Below are 24,042 nucleotides of genomic sequence, written 5' to 3' on the forward strand. Positions count from 1 at the left end.
TCTGAAAAAGATTTATTTGATTTTATTTTTAATAGAAACGACAGATTACCACGTTAGTGTGAGATAAATAAGGAAGTGATTTTTTTTCGAGCTGTTGAAACTTTGATGGTGGAGCCCTCTCTAAAGGGTATTTCAACACCTTTCTAAAAGCAGTTTTGTTAGCAATGACATTACCTCAAATGGGGTGTAATTCATATAACCTTATGAATTTGCTCCAAAGGAAATGGTATTATGTTCATGTCAAAGTTAGAAAAGATCTTTTGTGGGTGGAAGTCAGTGGAGTGCTATGGAAATTGGAAGTATAAAGTTGAATTACTCCTCATAATTTCTTTTAAAACTTTTTAAAGCATTAATTTGTCCATACTTTTTGTCCTACAAATTTCGACTTCATTCTACTAATGTATGTTACATTCTGTGGATCCAATAGGAGAACTAGTACGTATACTGCAGATTGAAGTTAAGATTACTTTCATATTAGATAAACAGGAAAAGAATTAACCAGAACAGTAAGTTAGCATATGAATACCAGAAAACTATTCCATAAACAGGATCAAGGATTGCCTTCTCCTGTGATAACTGGAGATAATGATCAGAATGAAAAAAATTTGTTGTGAATTAAGGTCATTTTTCCTATAAGAGGGAACAGAACTAAGACTATCCCAAATAGAAAACAAGAGATTGAACTGCATTATCTAAATATCCAGGCTTTGACTTTGCAGGCAAACATAAGCAATATAAAAATGATCCGATTATGCAGCTATTAAATTGTTCTTGACGTATTTTATTTCTTATGATTTGAAATTCTGCCCTTCTCAGCTTTGATAACAGCAAAGATCCTAAAATAATGAATCAGAATCCAAGGATTGGCTTAAAAACATGAGAGTTTCCTTAAAATAGTATTTTATGGTTTTGTTTTGATTTTGTCTTGGGATATTCACGTTAGGGATTTTCTTCATAATACTTTCAAGCTTTTCTCTAAAATACTGGAAACTTATCTTTCCAGTTCAAAACATGTTTCTTTCTAATATTGCTGTACCTCCCAGACCTGGAGACTCAATAGAACCATCAAACTTCATGAGACTAAGGAGTGACAGCCCTTCTGTACACAAAACAACATGCAGATGTTGTGGGTCATTAAATTACCATTTCCCATTTCCTTTGCATTCCTCTGTCAAAGACTCTTCTCTAATAGAGCTATAAATTCCATGTCTTACATTACCAAATCTCACTTCAAACAGTAAAACTAATTTAAGTAGAGTTTCTTTGTATAAAAGCTGTTTGTCATCTAGTGGTTTGTGCCTAGCATATCTCAAATACACACAAAAGACCTTTATAGATCATTGATATACAGGCTGATGCATACACTGCGGAGATGTTGCTATAGATGTAAAAGATGGATGCAATAGAAAATCTCTGACCACTAAACAGAGAGAGTATTTACTCTGTACTTCATGTTGCATTGCTGTGAGGTATATCGTTAAGTAAAGTAAAAAATAGAAAATTCAGCAAAGTCCAGAAGTCTTGGAGAAAAAAGCAGAGATCCAAAATGTTGTGCTTTAAATTAGATTGGCTCTTCCGACAGTTCATTTTAAAGCTTATGTATGTTGAGTTTTGAGGGTAGCACGTTCTCTGAAATAATAGAAACAAAAATATTTTAACCGTCAAAATTCCTTACCACAAATGTAAGATGAATTTTTTTTGGCCTCTTCTCTATATCCATTTTGACAACCACCAGCATTCTCTACTTCTTTGGCAGGGATGAAATGATTAATTGTACAGAGAGCTCTTTGCTGGGTCCCATTATAGAGGGAGGAATTTCTGAGGCAAGAAGAGACGTTTACAAAGTTGTCCTTTCTATGATTCCTTCAAGGACATTTCAGATAGATGACAAAACATCAGAAAGCGTTTATCAACATATGCCCATTGTAAAACCAGCAGGAAGTGACCAAAATGCAGCAAGAGAAGACAAGCAATTCTGCGGAATCTCAGGTCTCCAATTCCTCTCCTCAAATCTCAATTCCTAGTCTTCTTTCAAAACTGCTAAAAAATACCAATTCCCTACATGTTTCTCTCCCCAGAATTAACCATCAGTCCCTATATTCCTGTTAAAGGTTTCCTGGAACAAGACCACTTCCTTCAACACATATACTTTGATGAGGCTGTCTGAATTTGTATTAGTCTATCTGAATTTTTGTCAGACAGATTCTTCTTTCACGAGTCCTGGAGGAATCGCTGAGAACATTCAGTACCCACTCATTTTAGGTACCCACCTATACATGGTCTGTAGCAGCCCAGAGTGACAATTACAGAAAAAGTACTTAGAGACGTAGGAAGAAGAAAAGGCACAGGACTATATGGAGAATTTAGCTATCAATTTTTAGCAAATCTTCACTGAGCATGTGTGCAAAATTATTCTTCAGAGAATCACAGCTAGATCAGACTTCACCGGATATTAAGAGAACAGGCAAAAAAGTAACCTGCTGAAGACTCCTTTCCCTACTCTGCTGCTGCAAAAGTCCAATTTCAAACTTGAGTTTCTTGAAGAAAATTCTGTTTGAAGGTTTTAACCTGGAGCAATGTTTTATTCCCTATCACATTCTTGAATATGGCTACTGTGGCTGAAAATTAAGAAAAAAGTATTCAGGTGAGGTAACCATCCTCCACAGCTATTTTCTGAGTTGGTTTGGTGTTTGAAAATGTAACCAAATACACTGGAACAATAAACAACAAGACAGATAAGGGAAAATCTACTAGATGAGGTATTGAAAAAATATGAAAACTGCAATGGACTGTGCAGGACACACTGGTGACAAAAGACAGCATTTTGTCTGCTAGAGGTGGTTAGGCTGTTGGCATACTTTTTTATTAACTATATAATTCATCTTTATTTACATCCCACTCTGTATCTCCTTGTACCATTCTTCTTCCGTTCTTTTTTTAGAGACTTACAGAGTTAATAACTATTTCTTTTCCATCAGGGCTTCTCAAGTCTTTTAAAGATTGGTGAAACTGACTGCCAAAATCAGCCATTCAGTATGTGCAGTTAGAAACAATGGGCTGCCTATAGCTATATGAAAACGCGTACAGGAAAAAAAAAAAATTAGATGATCAAATTAAATTTATTTAGGGATAGTAGAAGCAATGGCCCTAAAAGGTCATCAAATTGAACTGAACCTCTGGGCAGGATTGGCTACACTTACATCATTCTCAAACTCATTTCTCTTATCTGTTCTCAAAGACCTCCAGTATTGGAAACATCTCACTTTCCTCATTGTTCGGTGCTTCAATATTGCTGTTGTTAAAAGTTTCTCCTAAAATTTAATCTCAGCTTCTTTTACTGCAAACTAAGCCCATTGTTTCTTCTGTAATTCACCATCGATGTGCAAAAGAGGATACTTTCTTCCTCAGTACCTCAGTCTTTCACGAGACTGCAATGTCAAGAGGACTATGATCTGTCTCAAAGCTTTTCTTCTTTGGTCAAAATAATTCCCATTTGTTCACTCTTTCTTCACAGGTTTTATTTTCTAGACCTCTGGTCATACTCATTGCTCTACTCAAGATTCTTTTCAGAAGGTCCAACTTCTTCCTGAAACACCTTTTCCAAGACTGGAAACACTAAGCCGGCTGGAACTTTTCCGTTTCTGGGTAGAGCAGACTTCACAGGTCTGACAAGCTGCAGTTCTTTTTTATGTAATCACGCATAGTCTGTGTCTTTTTTGCAACAGTAGAAAGTATTTCAGAAGGCAAACATTGAAACATTAATGTTCAGCTTCCTGACATGCATCAGTCTTTAGATCCATCAAACACTCTTTTGCTCACATTCCTGTGTTTGTGCCACTGATAATTCTTGGTCTGGTTCCTGTATGACTCGCTCTCAGTGTTTCTCAGCTGCACCAGTCTGAGCACAATAGGGTATTGGGGTATCAGTACAGCAGATTCTTTCTGAATTCCTATATCAGGTCCACTAAAATTTTTCCATCTCTGAGCTCCCAGCTTAGCATTTTAAAACCATTTCATGTATGAATTCAAAAACTTTGGAAAACTACTTGCTCTTCTGATCAGAAGTTGCTGATAATCACCAGAATTAGTCTTGGGGGTGCCTAAAATGAAGTTTAAGCACATAAATCCACTTCAGCAATACGCAAAACTACTCCATTGCTTAAGCAATGGACAGTTCATACACACCTTAGAAAAGAATATAGTCCAACCAAACTTTCCCTAAACTGGGATTTAGATGTCTCATAGCTGCATGGTAATCCAGTCTACCTGTTTTCCTAACACCTTATAAAAAATTAATTAGATGCCTCCTTAATTAGCTGACAACATTCTGTGAGACTAAACTTAGTTACACGTGCTTGTTCAGAATTGCCTATTCTGGAAGACGTTTCCTGCCTTGAGCTCCCTATTAATCCAGAGTTAGGTGTACAGTCCTTAGCTATTATGAAGGTCTCTGGAGAAGCCTGATTACTGTTAGGAGTAATCTTACAGTCTGACTGTAAGCTAGACTATCTCCTAAACATACTTAGGAATTAGTGACATTTTCTGTTTATGAGCCAATAAGAGTCTAATTGGTCTAATTTAAAAAACATGTTTACTGCAAATAAAAGGCTCAAAGGACCAATACAGCACTAGTGTACGGATATCTTCAGACCAGCTCGCTGCACTGAAAACAGTCCATCCTCACAGTCTCTAATTTTCCAGTTAAGGACCTATATTTAGGAGAAGATTGAGTCTTCAGAGACTTTTCCTTCTCCCCTGAAAAGACACTTTAGGTGCTTACGTTAGGATGAATGGACTACAGGCTATACCCCTTGCAAACAAAATGCCTAAATTAGGTGGACTGAACTCCATCCTAAAGTTTAGTCACTAAACTGGGTACTAAAATTCTGCTAGAGTGCACATCTAGCAGAGGTGCCATTTTTGCCTGTGCAGACCTTCTCAGTGCCTGGTTTAATATGAATGCCTATGTTGTAGGGTCCCTGTAGATTAGAATTGAAGATTTTAGTCAAATATAGATATATTCGATATAAATATTATTGACCAAAGTGGCATACGTAAAACATTCTTCATTTTCACAGCTGTTTACAAATGTGAAATAAGTCAGACACCTTCCACAGTACACTGAAATCCCAAGTGACAGAGAGCTGATGATCTTTCAGTGAAAACTAGTTAAAATGCGTGTGGTTATATACACCAAATGAATTATAGTATTCTGCTATATACAGAAGCTGAATAGAAAAGAAATGGAGAATTTCTACTCATTCATGCCTGGACACATGAGTATATAGTGCTGTTACTAATGATTTTGTCAGCATAATGCGTCTTAAAAATAGAAGTCACTCTTTCTAGTGCAATAAATTCCAGACAAGACCTCAAAATTACCAAGGGAAAGGTGAAATCTGTCATATTAGACAGTATGATTTTTATTTCTCTTATCAACAGATCTCTAAATGCTTAGGAAATTTCCACTACATGAACCCCACAAAATGGAGAATTAAATTAATTAACTCTTGCCCTGAGTAGGTGGATTTAACTGTCCATAATGCCTGGTATTTATGTCAAAGCACACTAAGTATGAAAAATGTGTATGTCTCTGCTGTGATCTGAAATCTTCATTCGGAAATCACTTCCACCCTTCCCCCAGTCTCCAGCTGGTACTTTTGTAATAATAGTATTTGACATTAAGTAACAAGAAGTGAGCTGAAGAGAGGATGTTAGTTCAGCCAATGTCATATCCAGGTACAAGTGAAATCTGATGCAGACAGGTGTAAAAGGAATGAGCTATGAAATGAAGTTGCATTTTCTTGAATCAAATGCAGATAGAGTCATTGATATGACTTGAGCTCTACTTCAGGAGACCTAGTTCAGACTCTTACAAAACGTTGATTAGTTTTTAGAGACAAAAAAAAATGTGTTGTTAGAAGAAAAAAAGCAAGCCTACAAATCAGTGCTGAGGATGTAATAAATTCAGTGTATCTAGAGAAATAGTCTATTTTGTTTCCCTGCTAGCAGTGAATATTCTTAGTCTATTGTTTCCTAGAGCTGTGTGGAATCTATACTTAAATATTGATTGAAAATTTATTTGGCAATTGTGAAGGTAATATTGAAAAAGAGGGAGGAAAAAAAGGAGCAGCAGAATCAAAAGAACTTCAATAACTGTTTGAACATTGTCCATGAAGTTTCTGAACATGAAAAGAAATCTACAGAGGGGAAAAATAGATACGGGATGAAATATATTTTTAAAAGTATCTTACTTTAGAAGCACCACTTTGGAATACTGATGGGATTGCATTGTTGTCCTGATTTTGGCTGGGATAGAGTTAATTTTCTTCACAGTAGTTAGTATGGGACTGTGTTTAGTAGGCTGGGAGTGCACAAGAAGTCAGGAGGGGACACAGTTGGGACAGCTGACCCCAACTGACCAAAGGGATATTCCATACCATGTGATGTCATGCTCAGCACACAAAGCTGGGAGAAGAAGGAAGCGGGGGACGTTTGGAGTGATGACATTTGTGTTCCCAAGTAACTGTTGTTCGTGATGGAGCCCTGCTGTCCTAGAGATGATTGAACACCTGCCTGCCAACGGGAAGCAGTGAATGAATTCCTTGTTTTGTTTTGCTTGCATGCGTGCTTTTGCTTTACTTATTGAACTGTCTTCATCTCAACCCACGGATTTTCTCACTTGTATTCTTCTGATTCTCTCCCTCATCCCACCGAGGTGGAGTGAGTGAGTGGCTGGGTGGTGCTTAGGTGTCAGCTGGGGTTAAAATGACAATTGTTTGTTTTCAGCTCTTTAGAAGCTATGCTAACTCAGAATGAATTGTCAAAGTGGTCATTTTAGAAAGTACTTATAAGTGAAGTTGATGTACTGGTCTTAATTTTTTTGCACTACACAACTTTTTTCTTTTCTGTTTTTTAATGCTTCCATCTTCTCATTATCTTCGTGTAATATGTAAGAAAGAAACAGTTTCTGGTTGCCAAACAACGTAAGAGAACAACAAAGTAGACACAGCTGTGCTGCATAAAATCTGAAATCAGCCAGAACTGAGGTTCGTACAGATGTCTAAGGAATGGTATAAGAAAGAAAACAACATGCATATACTAAGACTTCTTCAGAATTAAATTTCTGAACTGGTGGTTATAACTTTGTACTGATTATCCTTTTAGGAGTTTCACTTTCAAGAATTTGTCCAATTACACTATGTAAAATTTTGGCATTTACAACAACTGATAGGAATTAATTCCAAAGTTTAGTAAGACATGCCATGGAAATGTGCCTCCTTTTGCCTGTTTTAAACCTGCTACCTCATAATTTCATTTAATTTCCATCAATTCTCATAATATAAGGATCAGGAAATAATTGTTTTCTATGTACTTTCTCCAGTCTATTCCGTGTTCTTGAAGACCTCTTTAACGTCTTTTCAAGGCTGAAGAGTTCTCATCTATTTATTTGTTCCTCATATAAAAATTTATTCCCTCTTTTCTGTATCTCCTGCAGTTGAACTATATCCTTTTTGAAATTACCTGACCAGAACAGTAAGGAAGATATAGGCATGATGTGTATTGTATAATGGTATAATAACGTTTCTTGTTCTGTCAGGAATTTATTTCCTAATAATTTATTACATTTTACTTGCTTCTTTGATAATTACTGAGTGGATGTTTGCATAAAAATTATTGACATCCCATCTGAAACCTTTTTCACAGTTCAGATCATATCACTGTATATTTGAAATTAGGATAGGTTTCCCTCATACAAATAATTTTATTTTAATAAAATAGAATTTAATCTGCTGTTTTCTTTCTCAGTCAATTGGCATCAGATGATTCATTTGTGACTTTTTTTGCTCAATATTAATCTTTACTACCCCAAATAACATAGTATTGTTAGGCACCTTTGTCATCTCATTCACGCCCTTTTAACAATCATTGATTAATAACTTGAATAGCAGATCCTAGCATTAATTACTATAGGATTCTAATAAGGGCTTCAGTTATTTACACTTACCAACCACTTATTCCTACTTTAAATTCTATTTTTTTAAAATGTTTTTTTATGTTTTTGATGAGCTTTTCTTTTATGCCATGCCAACACAAGTTCTCTTCAGAGTTTTTGGTAAAAGGTTTGCCAAAAGCTTTTTTGACACTGCGATAGTCTGTAGCAACTTGGTGACTCTTGTTCTTGCGCACAATGACTCCTTTAAAGAATTCTAGTAGATTTGTGAGATGTGACTCCTTTCTTCAAAATCCCATGGTTGGTTCTTCCCCATCATATCACATGTTACTTTGATTGTGTGTGCATGTCTACGCACAGTCTGTTGTCCATTAAACTTTCCACCATCTTTTTCCCAGTATAGAAAACAAATTTCGTATTTGCAGTTTTGAGGGTTTTATTTTAGAATTTTTTTTTAAATTGCCTTTATGTTTGTCACCCTCCCTTCCTCCTATGCTGAAGCAATTTTAACAGATAGCACACACACCCCACAGTTAAAATGGTCAGCTATTTCATACTTTGAAGAATACCATCTGAGTCTGTCAAGTTGTTACTATTCATTTCACTAGTTTATTCCAGAATCTTTTCTAATGACATTTCGGTTTGAGGCAGTTCTCCAATAAGTTACTCACAAACAAGGCTTCAGGCCTGGGTACTTCTTTTAGGTCTTCCATTGTGGATATAGATGCAAGGAAGTGATTTAGCTTTTCTGCTACAGCATTATCTTCTTTAATGTTCCTTTGCACTTCGATCACCTATTGACTCTACTTATTGTATGGCAAGCTTCCTCTTTCTGATCTGTTTGAAAAGTATTTAATGTTAGTTTTTATGCCTTCCACAAGTTTTTCAGAAAAATCTATTATGACATGTATTGTATTTTTACATTTAACTCACCAGTGTTTGCATCTTTTTGTGTTTGGTTTTTTTTTTTTTCCAATGAGACATGACTTCAATATCTTGAAGAACGTCTTCCTTTATCTTGCTGTTTACTGCTTCTTACTGCAAACACAGAGCATTTTTGCTTAAAAATAAGATGACTATGGCTCTGTGGAGGAGTCCTCTTTATAGTCTTCTGTTGTGGTAGCTGTGTTAACCACTATACATTTGGTCTCAGTCTTTCCTGAGCTGTCTTTAAATAATAACCTTGTTATTTCTTAGCACTTTGCCATTTTAGCTACCCCTTTGAATATCTTAAACTTCTATTAGGTACTTACTTGAAACAAATGAACAGCCGTGAAGGGGTGGATCTAAAACGAGGCTTTGGATCATAATACAGAGTGATGTGGCTAATTTTTAAGAGTTAGTTGTGTGAAAGAATTAAAAATTAGGTACCTGTACTCTCTGTATAGTCTTTTCCTATACTCTTGTTGTAGTCTTCTTATAAGAAAAGTATCCAGAAAGAGCACCTCATTGAACAGGGAGTTGACTAAAGACCATGGGGTTCACTGAAGACAAAACTATACCCTGTATACCCTGTACAAAAAGTACATCTCCCTCTTCATTTGAGACTATTTCGCCTAGACAAGAGAAGTCTCAAAGAGGATCTTATCAATGTAGATAAATACCTGCAGGGAGGGTGAAAAGAAAATGGAGCCAGGCTCTTTTCAGTGGTGCCCAGTGATACGACAAGAGGTAACAGGTGTAAACGGGAGGTGCTATCTGAACATCAGGAAACACTATTTTACTGTGAGGGTGACTGAGCACTGGCACAGGTTGCCAGAGTGGAGTCTTCCATTCCTTAGAAATATTAAAAACCCATCTGGACAGGGCCCTGGGCAACTGGCTCTAGGTGGCTCTACTTGGCCAGGGGATTTGGACCAGATGACCTCCACAGGCCCCTTCTAACCTCAAACATTCTGTGATTTTGTGATCTCAGGCATTATGCAAAGGTATGGTGAAACATCTTTCTCCACTCAGAATCCAAACTCCTCTCTGGAAGTGAAGGAAAACCGTAAGAATGAAGCCAATGGAGAGGTATATCACATCTGCCTCAGGGCACCCATCCACATTTTTAGCAGAGGGAAACCAGTCTAAATGACACCACTCCCGGGATGGTGCAGCACTAATCTCTGCACCAGCCTCTGCCATGAGATGTAGGCGAGGCAGAGGCACTGGTGTTTGTCTGGCGGAAGACATTTACTTTTTCTTCCAGGGATTCAGAACCTCATGTCATCATCTCCAGACATAAATTCTAATAAAGAGCTTGCGGGTTTACCTACTTCCTTCTTGCATGCTTGCCCACTCAATCTTCAGTCTGCTTTTGTCTTTCTGGAACACATAAGCAGCTTCTAAAGAAAGCATGAAGGTTATCAGGTAGTGTTGTTCTTAAGTAAAGTAAAATGGGGGCTGTGTTTCGGTTCTTTCACACCAGGAGAAAAAAAGAATCTGGCATTCCTTTCTATTGGATGAGCCTTCTAATTACTGCATAATTAAATAAATGAGAAGTTGTGGCACAGGCCTTCACCAGGCTTGTGTCAATAGGAAGCAGATGTGATCACCAGTGTCTACTGTGGTGACAGACTGCTGAGATATGCTCCAGAAAATCCTTCGCAAGGAGCCCTCTGGGAAGACACAAGCAAATGAGTTCTGTCTAGCAAAGCTTGATTGGTTTTAACCACTCTGCTGAAGAAAAATGATAAAAAAAGGGGTTTTCTACATGAGTAGAAAAAATAGTCAGGTTGCCTGGGGAACTTTAATGTTTCATTCTAAGGTTTTCATAAAGTTTACTTTGTCTCAGATGAAGCCATAGAGAAAACTGATTTCAGGCTTAGTTGCTCTAAGAAATTGTCTGCTACTTTCTGAACACTATATAGTTGATTTTGTCAGCTGAATAATAGAAAAACATATACATTTCAAAGCAAACTATATATTTAAATCACAAAAATATTTTAATCCAATGCCTTTTTACAAGATGTTATTCACAGCTATCTATTACTGGGTAAAAATATCTCTCGAATTTTGATTCCAATTACTTAATTATCATGTTTAAAGGTCCTTCTTTCAGTATTAACCTATGTGTTTAACTTTAAAAGAGTATGCCATCAGTTTGCCTTTTTGCATCAGTCATTTCTTCCTCTTTATAAATAAAGATTTTTCCAGAAACATCAGCATGTAAATGTAATCACATTCTTTAACTAGAAAAAAAATAGTTAGGTTTTCGTAATTCCAGAAATAATATGATGTTTTTATTTCCAGTTTAATCATCAAGGTTCTTAGGACACTGTTCTGTCATAGGAACCATTTAAAGTCTCCAGAATAGAAAAGTATGTATCTATAAAATAATTAAGTGGTCTTTTTCTCAAAGAAGAGATAAAATTATGGTAAAATATACAATAAATCTGTTTGAAATTTTATAACTTTACTCTCTTCTGTCAAAACAAACTTGATATCAATGTGTAATAAAACTCTAACTAAATCTGATAACAAGTTATTCTTAGCTCCTGAAAAAAAAAAATCATGTTGCAATCACAGTAATAATTTGAAGTAAACAGTAAGCTAAGAGTTATGAGCATTTACAAATGGTAAATCTGCAAAGTTCATCTATTTACACAAACAACAGGAGTAATTCCAATGGAATATAGATTTTAGAAGGACAGAAGACTATGTGTTTAATTTACTCCGGATGTAGCCAGTTAAAAATAAACAGAGCCGAGAGCTCCAAAGCTACACATTAAGGTTGGAAATGAAGCAATAGAGACAACTGTGTAAATGATACAAGTGGTGTCTGTTACCTATTTTCAACCAGTTTCTTTTGAGCAGTTAGTACTTTGGCTAAATTCCAGTAAAGATTTGTTATTTCTTAGCATTTTTCCTATAATGCGTAAGGGAAAATAAAACTTCAATGGATACCACTAGGCCAGAACAGGAGCATGACTTTATTTTCTTTTTACAAGTTTAGTGAATGTTTTCACAACAATACTTGCAAATGGCTGTACTTCAAAGAGGTGCAGCACATTCTGCAGCTACCTCCTCCTGCTCCTCTCACTAGCACTGTGCAGGCCACCAAGCTATTTTCACATCTAAATGTTTGGTTTTAACAGCTACATGTCTGTGGTGAATTAAGCCTCAGTTGTAGCTGTTTAAATAAACACTTAGGTCACAGTACGATACCTACACACTGAGCAATGGTGAGATAGGCTTTGGAGACAGAAGTAAGAGTTCTTTTAATCCAACACGTAGAAAACACGTGCAATCTTGTGTGTATGTGTATGGAGCTCCACACTTTGGTTATAGATTTAAAATATTTTATAGGTTCAAAGTAGGTCTAAAGCGTAACTCACAGCCTGCAATTGCAAAATGATCTTACGACATAATCCAGATATTTTGAAACCAGATTTCTTCCTATATTTCACTTAGTGTCCTTAAAAACTATACCTTTTTCAGATTGGATTTTGCTTTATCTGACTTCCTGAGCAAACAACGTCAAGGTCCTTATGCAGCAAACTATTTCATTATACACCTACCTGCTTAACTTCACAAGTGTCAACAGACACAGAGAAGTCAGCCTTTCTTTCATTGAACTGAGTCATATATACATAGAATTTATAACAATCAATTTTATATCTTTTCCAGGATTTCAACTGTGATGCAACAGGCATAATATGAGTAGGATACGTCTCACTTGTCTTCAGCCTCTGAAAGGTTAAACATCTGTTAGAAAGTAGTTACTAATTTCTTCTGAAGACAATGCAGATGGCACCTACAGGGGCAGTATTATTTGTAAAAAACTCCCTCAGCTGTGAATGTGTTAAGTGATACCTATGTCTCAGTTACTCTGCCCTTTTTCCTAAATCTTTCTTGTTTATTTGGGAGTATTTTTCTATTGCAAGTTGTAAGAGTATCATGCAAGTTGCACAGAAACACAGAAGTGCAAAGAAATGTTGCACTGCTGGTGGACTCTTACTAGAGCAGCTGTCTTCGCTCCTGTTGCTTTTCCTTTTGCTCTCTTCCATCTCCCTGATTTTTAAGATAGCTGGAGGGTGTCGCTTGATGCATTTGGCAATAACTACGGCCAAACTGAGTTCATCATGATAGAATTATCATTATTAATGATAATACAAGTTTAATTCAATTCATACTCCAGTCTGATATGAGATTTGTCCTTTATTAGAACAATAACAGAGGAACGGACACTATATTCATTCTTGTAAAATGTTGTTTTGCTCTGTGCCATAGGGACACTTTTATTCCATGCATGTTTTTAAAGATATTTTTATCCAGATTTAATACTTAATATAATTTCATTTATTCAACATTCATACAGAAATTATATTTTGAAAAAGAAACCAAAAAACCCTCTTTATTTTCAAATATCAACTTTGTTTTAACCTCATTTTTAACGTGGCTTTTTAGCCTAAAAGATTTAATGTAAAAGTTAAGGTTTCTCCCTTCTTTGTTCTCCCCCTTTATCAATGAAGAAGGAGAAAGGTTAGAAAAGGAGAAAATTAGAGAAGGAACAACTATTGCTAAACCTCTAATTAAAATTAAATCAATGAAAGATGTGTTTTCCCATTATGCTGCTGTATTCTGAATAAGAAACATCAGGAAACAGTTGCAAAGCAAGGAAAACCAGAAGACAATAGAAAATTATTTTTTCACACTGAAGGCAAAAAAAGGGCACAAATCAAAATGTCCTAAACAATAAATTTTTAACTGAGTGTGTGTGTATTAGCAAAGAATATTTTCAAAGGAATTTGGACAAATTGCAATGTAATATTATTCTGTGTAACATAAGTGAGATTAGTAAAGGCAAAACATCCACTAGGAATTTACAGGCAGACATAAGGCCCAGAATCCAGGTGTAAACTTTTTAGAATCATAGAATGGCATAGGCTGGAAGGGACCATCCTCCCCGTCATGGGCAGGGACGCCTCTCAACTAGATCAAATTAGAATCCTACAATTATTTCAGTTAATACTTTATTTAATGTTCTGGAAATACTACTACATAAAGCTCTGACACAGTTTTTGTTTCTTAAATTATATTCAAAGAAGCAGAGCTGCAGAAGACTTTTTGTGAAACTTTAAAGATAAACTACTCAAAGTAGATACCATATGCCAGATAAAACAAATGTACTTGTGATTTTTTTTTGTCCTTGTCAAGAGATAAAATATTTTATTATCAATATGGAAATTTGCAAAAGTATGTTTTCCTTAGAAAGGCTAATAGAAGTTAAACATGATAGTGATTCTTTTTGTTGCTGTTGTGTGCTTTGAAGTCACTGGGATTTAATCATATGCTTCAAGTTAAACTCATGATAACCCGCAGCTCTGTGATAACAGCCTTTAAAAATTAAAAATCTTATTAATGATAATATATGAGCCTCATACACTGAATATTCAGTTCCACTCAGGTTCCACTGAACAGAAATCTGAATGAAGTTAGACTGCTGTTTTCTGGAGTAGTCCCTCACCTTATATATTTTGTTCAGCAATCTGCACTAAAATGATAATAGATCTACAGTTCTAGACAGCAGACCTTACTTTTCATATAGAAGGAATGAACACAGATACCAGCTTTGTATATAGAATAAAACCAAGCCATGTTTTGCTGCTGATGTTAAAAATATAAAATTGACAGATGTCAAGGATTACAGTGATTAAATGATGCTTAATATTTTTAAAAGTACTTCAGTAGGAGTGCTATGAAAACTTGATATAATTCGTTACACATTATGCAAATAACTGTTAAAATTGTTATCCTAAAACTACATAGTTCAACATTTGATTTTATGTAAGAAAATGGATTGGCTGCTTCTGGCAATGTTAATGCAATTACCACTGGCTTAATTTGTAGCATGAAGAGCTGCAAGGCTGTGTCCCGTGATAGTTGCCATGTTGTTTTACCACTGTTAAACTGTAATTATAGCTTTGGAAAACCATATGTTTGGGGACATTAACAGTGACAGCAGAATCTTGTCAAAATGCTGGTTGCTTAGCTACAACTAGATGGAACAAACTACTAGTAGAACTGTAAACACATTTGTTTTTCAAGGAGTATATTTAAATGACATAACAACTGTGTTGTGACTGTTACTGCTGGTTTTTCTACAGAAAGGCTGCAGAGAGAAGTGTTACAAAACTCAATTCGAGTTGTAAGGGGTCACTGTCAGGGAAGACAGACCTCCAGGAAGTCTTTGTCCCTAACCTGACTTTGTGTCGGTGGTTACTGGAATTTCTCTTTTTCCAGAGAATGAGAAAGTTTGTAGATAGTGCAAGCTATTTTTTTCAGATTAGAAAATGTGGGAAATGTTATCGGTTTACACCAAGAGATTTTTCTGTAAATTTTATTTGAAATCAAAAAACTGAAAAACAATGTTATAATCACTTTCAAAATTAAAGGATCTTGTAGTCAAAGATTTCTTTTGTTTTCAGTTTTTAATATTAAAAAAAAACCGAACTGTAAAATTGCCTAGATATTTTTTAATTAACCAAATCTTATCAGCTAATGGAAAGCTATTTTTCCCTCTTGTATGACTCACCTAGTATTCAAAAAGTTTACGTGGCACATTGAACTTAATTTTAAGATTGAGATTGCCTGCAAATAATTTTTTTCATTACAGATCAATGCAGAAATCTGAAAGAAGTATCATTGACAGACTGAATTACTTAGGGAGTCTGTAAGTCCTGATCCACAGTTTTCTCTCTGGGAGTGACTTTATATTCCACACTTGATTTCAGCAAAAGGCCAATAAGTATTGAATTAATGCAAGAAGTTTGAATTGATGCTTACAGCCTCCCTATTCTTGTAGCATAAATAATATGCAAATGTTTGATTAATCAGGCTCTGCTGTTTCTGTTGTCAATGATTTTTTTCAAGCCAAACATTCAGTTTCAAATTTTAGTTTTCGTTATCCTTTCCTAGTAATATTATTATTAAACTGTAATGGAAATTAAACTGAGACAAGATAATAATTTAAATTACTTCAATTAATAAATAAAACTTGCAGCCTCCTATTATAAAGCCTTATAACTTGAACCCTGGCAGTTTGTTCCTTCTTACTTATAACTGAGTGCTAATTTCTTTCATCAGACCAATTTCACTGTATGAAAACAAATTAATATGTTGTTGTCTTATTAAATCATTAGACTGAAATTCTACAGCTGTACACCAGTGAAAATTTAGGAAATGAAGATAGAAGAGTATTCAAACATATATCAGTGCAATAACATTCCCATAATCATATAATATTTTCTCTCTAGTCATTTCATTTTAACCTGCCTTTGTGGGCCAGTGCCAGGAAATGTTTCCTCTCCTCTCTTCCACAAAGATCCAAATATGATTTGTCCCGTCTCTTCTGCTCCATTAGGTGTTCAGGATAGCCTGATATTAGGAACAGAACTTCCAGTATTCTACTGTTTCCTTTTTGGTAATGATTATAGCACTTAAGTTTCTGAGTGGAGAATGACACTGTGTTCATTGGAAGAATCATGCACATTTTTCTATTTTAATTCAGCAGATTTAGTTTTTAAGTTCATAATATCAGAAACTTTTCTCTGGGTCCAAGAGAAATATAAATAATATTTGCTCATACCATATCCTATCAGATTTTAATAAACGAGGATCTCTCACACAGACAAACATTTCAGTGTTAGGCAGCAGGCTTGAATATTTTTCATATTTTGAATAGCATAGTCCCAATAAAAAAAACTAAACACATCAACAAAACAGTAGGCAGTGCTAAATTTTTGTCACTCCTTCCCAAATGGATGTCCTTATCAAAGCTTCATTCTCTTAAAAGTAACTTCTGGCAATACTCTTCATTATCGATGAAAGTTTATACACCTTTTGTTGTGCAAACAAGAACATTACAGAAATCACTTTGATGTATAGACCTCTGTGGAAGAGACAGTAGCTGAACAAAGTTGATAACAGAAGTACCGTTATTTCCATTTACAGTTTGACAGTTGTCTATCGGAGAGCTTCTTACCATTGATTGCTACCAGGTTATCAAGGAGTCTAACTTTTTCCATGCTGTCAAGTGATAGAATTCCTCATAGTCTGAGCTTAATGATGACATTGATCAAAATGTTAATATATGTAGATTTATCAGGACATGATGATTATGGTGATAAAGTCTCATGATTGGAACTTCCAGAGTAAATGTACTGAAATGATAAATGCATATTTCCCAGTCCAAGGAAATGAATTCAGTATTGCAGTTAATGTTTCATATAGCCCAACTTCATTAAGCACAACTCAGCTAATAACATTGTGAATTTGTTTCATTTCATGAAATTGCATTAATTAGGGAAATGCATTGAAAACTGATTGTGAATAAATTTGTTTTTCCCTAGAATAACTAAAAAAGGGGTAATTGGATTAATTTGTCCCTTTTCCCCCCTATTAACTTGGAGCGTGATGATTCTTTCTTAACTTTATGGCATGAACCTCTGTGTTTAACATGATTGTCATTAACCAATTTAATTGTAGGAGTTTTAAGCAGGAACACTCACAGGCTGGACCAACGCCAGCTTGTTCCTTTCCAGTCATATTAAATGCCATCTCTCCAGGGATACAGGTCTTTAACAAAGGCCTGCGTTACCATTATTCTTTATAATGTTGAGAGAAGCAATCAACAAGGTCTTGCAATGGTTCCTTAAATTATTCACGCCTGATTCATTGTATCAAACTACAATGTTTACTGCAAAATTGTTGTCCTCCGAGTTCTGATTGTGATAATGGAGCTCTGCAGGATACGTATGATTCATAGTGATGTCTCCGAGCTCTTAAAAACATTGTTGTGCTGCATTTAATGATAGGAATAGATACTACAAACAGTTGAAAATCACATAATTTGCATGTAATTATGGATATTATGTAGATTGCAAAGGGATAGGTAGCTTTAATTACGCAGAAAGACTAAGTCTTTCTAGTTTTAACCTTCTGTTGTCCAGGATTCCTAGAAATTATAAGTTTAAGTTCACATTAAAAATCAGCTTTAAAATCAGGCTGAGAAACAGCTGCTATTGTACTTTCCTGTGTTCTGTGTCAAAGCAGCTCACTCTTTTTAGGGAAGTGGCTGCCAGTGGATTAGTAGTAAAGATATTACACTGAAGACACAAACAAATGAATGCTACATAATAATCCCTGTTATTAAGTGATCACTTTTAATAAAAATAATTGGAAACTTTTTCAAGTATCAAAGTTTCCAAGAAATATTAATCTTTATCTAGCTGAAACATTGGCCCACATCTGCCTCGGAAAATAAAGCTTTTCAATGGTATGTTGTTCAGGTGGGCATTCAAACAGGTGTATAAATCTGTCTACAGCACAGGTGTGAACACATCTGACCCGAGGCTGATAATGACAGCCAGAACCAGAAGCAGTGGGTGCACAGTGCAGAGCTCCCTGAGCTGACTGGGTGTGAATCAGCTTGGGTCTGACTGCAGGCTAAGCCACATTTGTGCAGCAGTGCATCCAAGCTAATAAAGATAGCTGCAAAGCAGAGCTTGTTAGGTCAGCCGTAGAGCTGATCCGCACCGTGTGGATTTACTGAGTTGCATCTCTGCTAGCTCAGGGATCTATACACCGTACTCCATGCATGGCAGAGACAGCCTGATAAATAAGCTATTCCGTCTGGAGACTACGACTGAACATGTTGAATTAACTTGGCTTCGTAAATTCTTCAGCTGACAAGAGCAGACACATGCCCCAGTGATCTGAGAGAAAGCCTGCCCCATGGTAAATGTGAAAGGGCCACTTACAGCCAAAGGAACCTGCAGTGACAGTCTCTTCCACAAATTTCTGTTGTTTCTGGAGGATTAGATAGGTCATAGATTAAGCATTTGCTGCAAGGAAACTTTATATATAACCAGGAAACTGCTTGTATGCCTGGGAAGCTCTTATAGTGACATAATGATACTGCTACTGTTGAACTGACTGCACTAGTTCAGTTGAGTGGAGGCTTCTATTCTGAAAGAAGTGAGTTTTCATCCCAGTATAGGAAGTTTTACACATACAGATATACTGGTTTAGATTCACACAAGACCAGAGCTTTCCCTTTCTTATAGTGCTGAAATCAGGAACAATTGAATTCCTTGGAAAAATTTTCAGAAATAGTATACTTGCTTCAACATTTCAAGAACTCCTCTAAAGAAGAAAAAAAACAGCAACCCACTGTTGCTCACCAGCCTAGGCTGCAGCTCCAAGGATGTGTTGCATCTTGCACAGCCAGAAGGAAATTGCCCACCTTTTGTAGGCAGGGCCTAAACCTTTATTAGATAATTACAAGCCAGCTGGGTGATAGCCATAATTCCCCCTTTTTGTTTTACAGGTTTTTTGTTTGTTTTCAGGAAGGCTTTACCATGAGCAGAGACTCCATTCATTCTAACTCCAGCTCACTTCCCTCTTTTGGGGTAGCAGCTTTACCTTCTTTATCAAAGGACTTCTCACTCCAGCTCTGACTCCAGCTCTTTTGGCTCAGGCTCTGGCTCCAGCAAGGGAGGTGGGGTCATAGTCTTCAGGATCTCTCATGAGAGTATCACATCAGGGTCACCAGATGTTGCTCACCAGCCTAGGCTGCAGCTCCAAGGATGTCATTGCACCTTCCACAGCCAGGAGAAAATGGCCCACCTTTTGTAGGCAAGGCCCAAACCTTAATTAGATCAGGAAAGCTTTACAGTGAGCAGAGACACAGTTCATTCATTCCAACTCCAGCTCACTGGAGCTACCCCTTTTTTGGGGTAGCAGCTTTACCTTCTTTATCAAAGGACTTCCCACTCCAGCTCTGGCTCTTTTGGCTCTGACTCTTGGCTCAGGCTCCAGCAAGGGAGTTGGGGTCATGGTCTTCAGGGCCTCTCATGAGGATATCACATCAGGATCACCAGCCTAGGCTGCAGCTCCAAGAACATCATTACATCTCCCACAGCCAGTAGGAAATGGCCTGCCTTTTGTAGGCAGGGTCTAAACCTTAATTAGGAAATCAATCAATTCAACCCAGCTGGGCAATCTGGGCAATAGCCACAGTTGCAATAGCCATAACCCACAACAAAACAGAACAAACAAACCAACCACACAACAACAACAAAAACCCACCAACCAAACCCCCCTGTGAATATATGTTACTTCGTAAGCTTTTTTCTTTAGTTGAAACTAACCAGTGAAGTTACTTTTACAACTTTTGCATAGTTTGAAAGTTATTAAGTAGTAGCCCATTATGAATACAAAAAGCTTGTCAAGTGTTGACCTATCTTAAAGCACAGATAGCACAAGTGACTTCTGGTATATCACAGTGTCAACCTATTTCTCCAGACTGCTTTAAAGCAGAAAGAGGAGAACTAAGCTTTAGGACATGACTATAGATGCATATACTGCTAGGGGGTTTTCTTTAATGCTATTTGTATTTATATCGTTTTAATATAAATTATACAAGTTTCCACAAGCACTGTAATATTTGTGAAACGTGTAAAAAAAAAAAAAAAAAGAAAAAAAAGAAAAGCCTCTGATTCTTTGTTCAAAATAGACATCACCAACTTGTCCATCAGCCCAAGATTAATCATAGGCTCGTACCTACTATTTCTTTCAGCAAATGTACTAATTTGTGGTTGAAATAGACCATATTTTCTAAATGGTCGTTCTACTTATTGCATCTTCAGACAATTTGTATCAATGTTAATTATTCTTACTGTAAAAATGTTGCATCTTATTTCCATTTCTGCTTCATATGACTTCCATGAAATTTAATTAAACAAAAATCTGTAACAGTAGCAGCAACCATTTCTTATTCTAGAGAGAACTGTAGTAAGAAAACTTGTCGTATCTCTGTGGTCCAATTATTACTATGTCTAAATCACTATAAATTTTTCATGAGAGTGAGGGCCACATGGGTTCTCAGTTTTCAAACTCTTTTTAGGCATGCAAATTTTTGAAAAAGTATTCTGGAGATACCAAGGAGAAGGACAAGTTAGATTACAGAATAGTTAAAGTGGTCAGAAAAACCTGGTCAGAAAAAAAACGCAGCAACAACAAAATAGAAAACAAATTCAACAGAAAAAAAATTATGTGAGGTCTTCAACATGCATGATTCAGAATTTTCTGTTGTTATTGCGTCATGTACCTCAGAGCTAGATACCTCTGTCAACTACTTCTGTGAAATATTGAGATCCTCTGAGAAGATCTATTACCCCTGAAACTATACCAGTCGATATCAGTTGTAATTCCTATACTCCTTCATGTTAGAAACGTATAAGATTATAGTGAGAATTACATGATACAGGGTTGTGTGATAAGAGTTGTATGTTGTTATGCAATTAATTATGCACTTAGCCCTGCAAAGCAGTACCATCATCTTCCATTGACTTTGCTCATGCCTTGAAATCTTGAACGACAATGCACAAGTTACAGTGAAAAACTGCTTAACATTGTGCTGAATTTTCTTTTTTTTTCCTAGATGTAACTATATTTGAGTAAAAACATTTTATAAAATATTAATGCTGAGATTCAAAACCCCAGAGTGCTGAATCAAACTTTTCTGAAACAATATCCCCAGGTAGAAGAGTTGATTCACTTTTTTTCAAGTTACAGTTTATGCAGCTGTCATGAGATAAACATGAAATGACAAAAACAAAGAGAAAAATAATATATCCCTTAAATGTTCAGGTATTCTATTATTCATATGAATGCAGACAACTAAATTAATAAGGGAATAGTAAAGCGATGGATGGCAAAAAGGTCTTTCTAATGGTTTAAAACCAGAGCCCTAAATCAGGTGCCATTTAGCCCAGAACTCAGTCTTTTATCAGATAGATTTCTAGTAGGAAAATGCTGCATAGTGTCTGAAATGTCATTGCTGAGCGGTACCACCAAAGTCCAGGCAGCCTTCAACCAAACAGCACCTGTCTTACGCAGCCTTTGGCACAACTGAGAACAGTTTTAGCAATCTTTTGATAAAACCTGTGGCGTTTTGTTTCTTGCCCAGTCCCCATCCCCATCCACAGTCGCACACTGTCACTGTAGTCAAAATGAGAGGTAAGAACTGGTGTTAAATCCGTCTCTCTGTTCCTTTCTTGAACTTAGTCCTTTGTTTGCTGGGAAAGTTTTACTAACTGTCAGAATACTCAATGCACTGGGACAAACCGTACTCACCCTTATGTTGGAGGCATTTCTTTTACGTGTAAATGACTAGAAACTGAAGAAGACAGTCAAATTCAGTGATGCTTCATCCCAAGTGAGTTGATGTTACCTTATGCCATGCATTGGTGATAACCACTCTGTCTTTTTATTGCTTATTGGTCCAAATACTACTTATCTGCAGGAAGTAAAGCATCTTCCAGTCAGGAGTCTAAGAGCCATCCCTCATCAAAAGGACAGTAATTATGTCACTTTGCTATGAGACATGAAAACATACATTTTGAGATGAAAGCAGGCAAAGGAAGAAGCCATGTCTTTCACATTCTTGGTGAATGATCTAGTCCTGGGATAAATGATGCCTCAGTGAGGCTAAGGGAGATGAATAACTTCTATCTTCCCCGTGTCTGCAGACTGTGTGACAAAAGACTGACCTCATCAGACACCTACCACAGGAAACTCCTGGCTCTCAGTGTCATGTAGGTACTTTCTTGCTGCTCAGAGCACTTCAATTATCCTTCACTTCTTTCCTTGTGACATTTTGAACTGTCTAGATTACAGAAAGTCCTGCCGGGTTTGCTAAGGTTGTGAATCCCAGCTGTGCCTTATTTAGGGAACACTGGTTGCCATCTCAGAGTTGTTTGTTGTCTAAAAGAAATGCTTTACAATACAAGCCCACATCTCTTCACAAATATATCCTGGAAGGTTTTTAATGACCATATGTCTAGGTGATGTATGACAGTCAAGAGATGGTTCACAACAAGATTATTGCTGAATGTTCCAGCTAATGCGTAACTTAACAGAGAGCTCCTGTTGTACCTCCAAATAATACGTTTCCTAAAATCCCAGTGAGATGGGTATGCAAATCATGATAGTCAAACTCTTCAAATGAAGAGCCTGAAACTTGCTTGTAATGTAGTTCTCAAACTGTAATGAAGCTCAAACTACGCTGCAAGATTTTTCTAGTTGTTTTCCATAGGTACCAGTGACTACCTCTATTATAAAGCATGTCCTTTCTAAGGACCAGGGGTTATATGTTAAGAAATAGGGTTTTTGATCATGGCTGATTGGAAAGAGGCCATGCATTTCATATAAAATTTGAGATATCATGAGTCATGTGTGCAGAAGACAGTTATATCAGATAAAATAACTGTGCCTTCTGCATTAGCAGCTTAGGGTGGGTAAGCAGCTCTGTTTTGTCTGATAATTTAAATTAATTTAAATTCAGAAAATGAAACAGTAAGAAGGAATATACATAGCAGTGAGCCCCTTCTGGGCAGAGAAAAGGCACCAACTGATCTGTGAGCACACACTTATTATCTTCATTAAGCTATGCAAAACAAGAGGAGCACTTGAGTCTCTGATGAATCACGTCTCCTCTGACCATCCTTCACTTATGGCCAAAACCATAATGAAGGAAGGTAAATGGATGATGTGAAGAAAAAAGTGGCTGTTTCCAAAACACTTCAAAATAGGTAAGGAGAGGAAGAAGGGAAAATGAACTACTGTCTTAATTACTCCTAGTTTGGATCACTCCTTTTTTCATCTGGGAGTCTCTCCTAAGGCCCACACTTAGTTTGCTAGCTATCTGAGCATTCACACAGCATCACGCATGTAAAAGAAAGTTAGCACCAAAATCCTTAAATGAAAGCAGGTACGGTTTACTCTGTAGGGATGATTTGTATTCAAAAGCCAAGTGATTCAACTGTGAACCAGAAACAAATTTACCTCAACGTATCATGTTACTGTCTTTATTCACAGACATGAAAGTTATAAAACGTCTTTTCCATAGCAATCAGTCATGTATTTGAACTGTTGTTTCACTATTTAATTCCAGTACTAAATACAAGGCAGTGTTTTATTACCCAGTCTGGGAACCCTCCATTACCAGAGTTGTCACAGTGCTTCTCTTTTCTATATGGAAGAGCCTCTCCATCACGTAAAAAGTCTGGAGAGGTTCACTATGTAAAACGTGGGAGTGC

Source organism: Tauraco erythrolophus, chromosome 2 (assembly GCF_009769465.1).
Source record: "Tauraco erythrolophus isolate bTauEry1 chromosome 2, bTauEry1.pri, whole genome shotgun sequence".
NCBI classification, from domain to species: Eukaryota; Metazoa; Chordata; class Aves; order Musophagiformes; family Musophagidae; genus Tauraco; species Tauraco erythrolophus.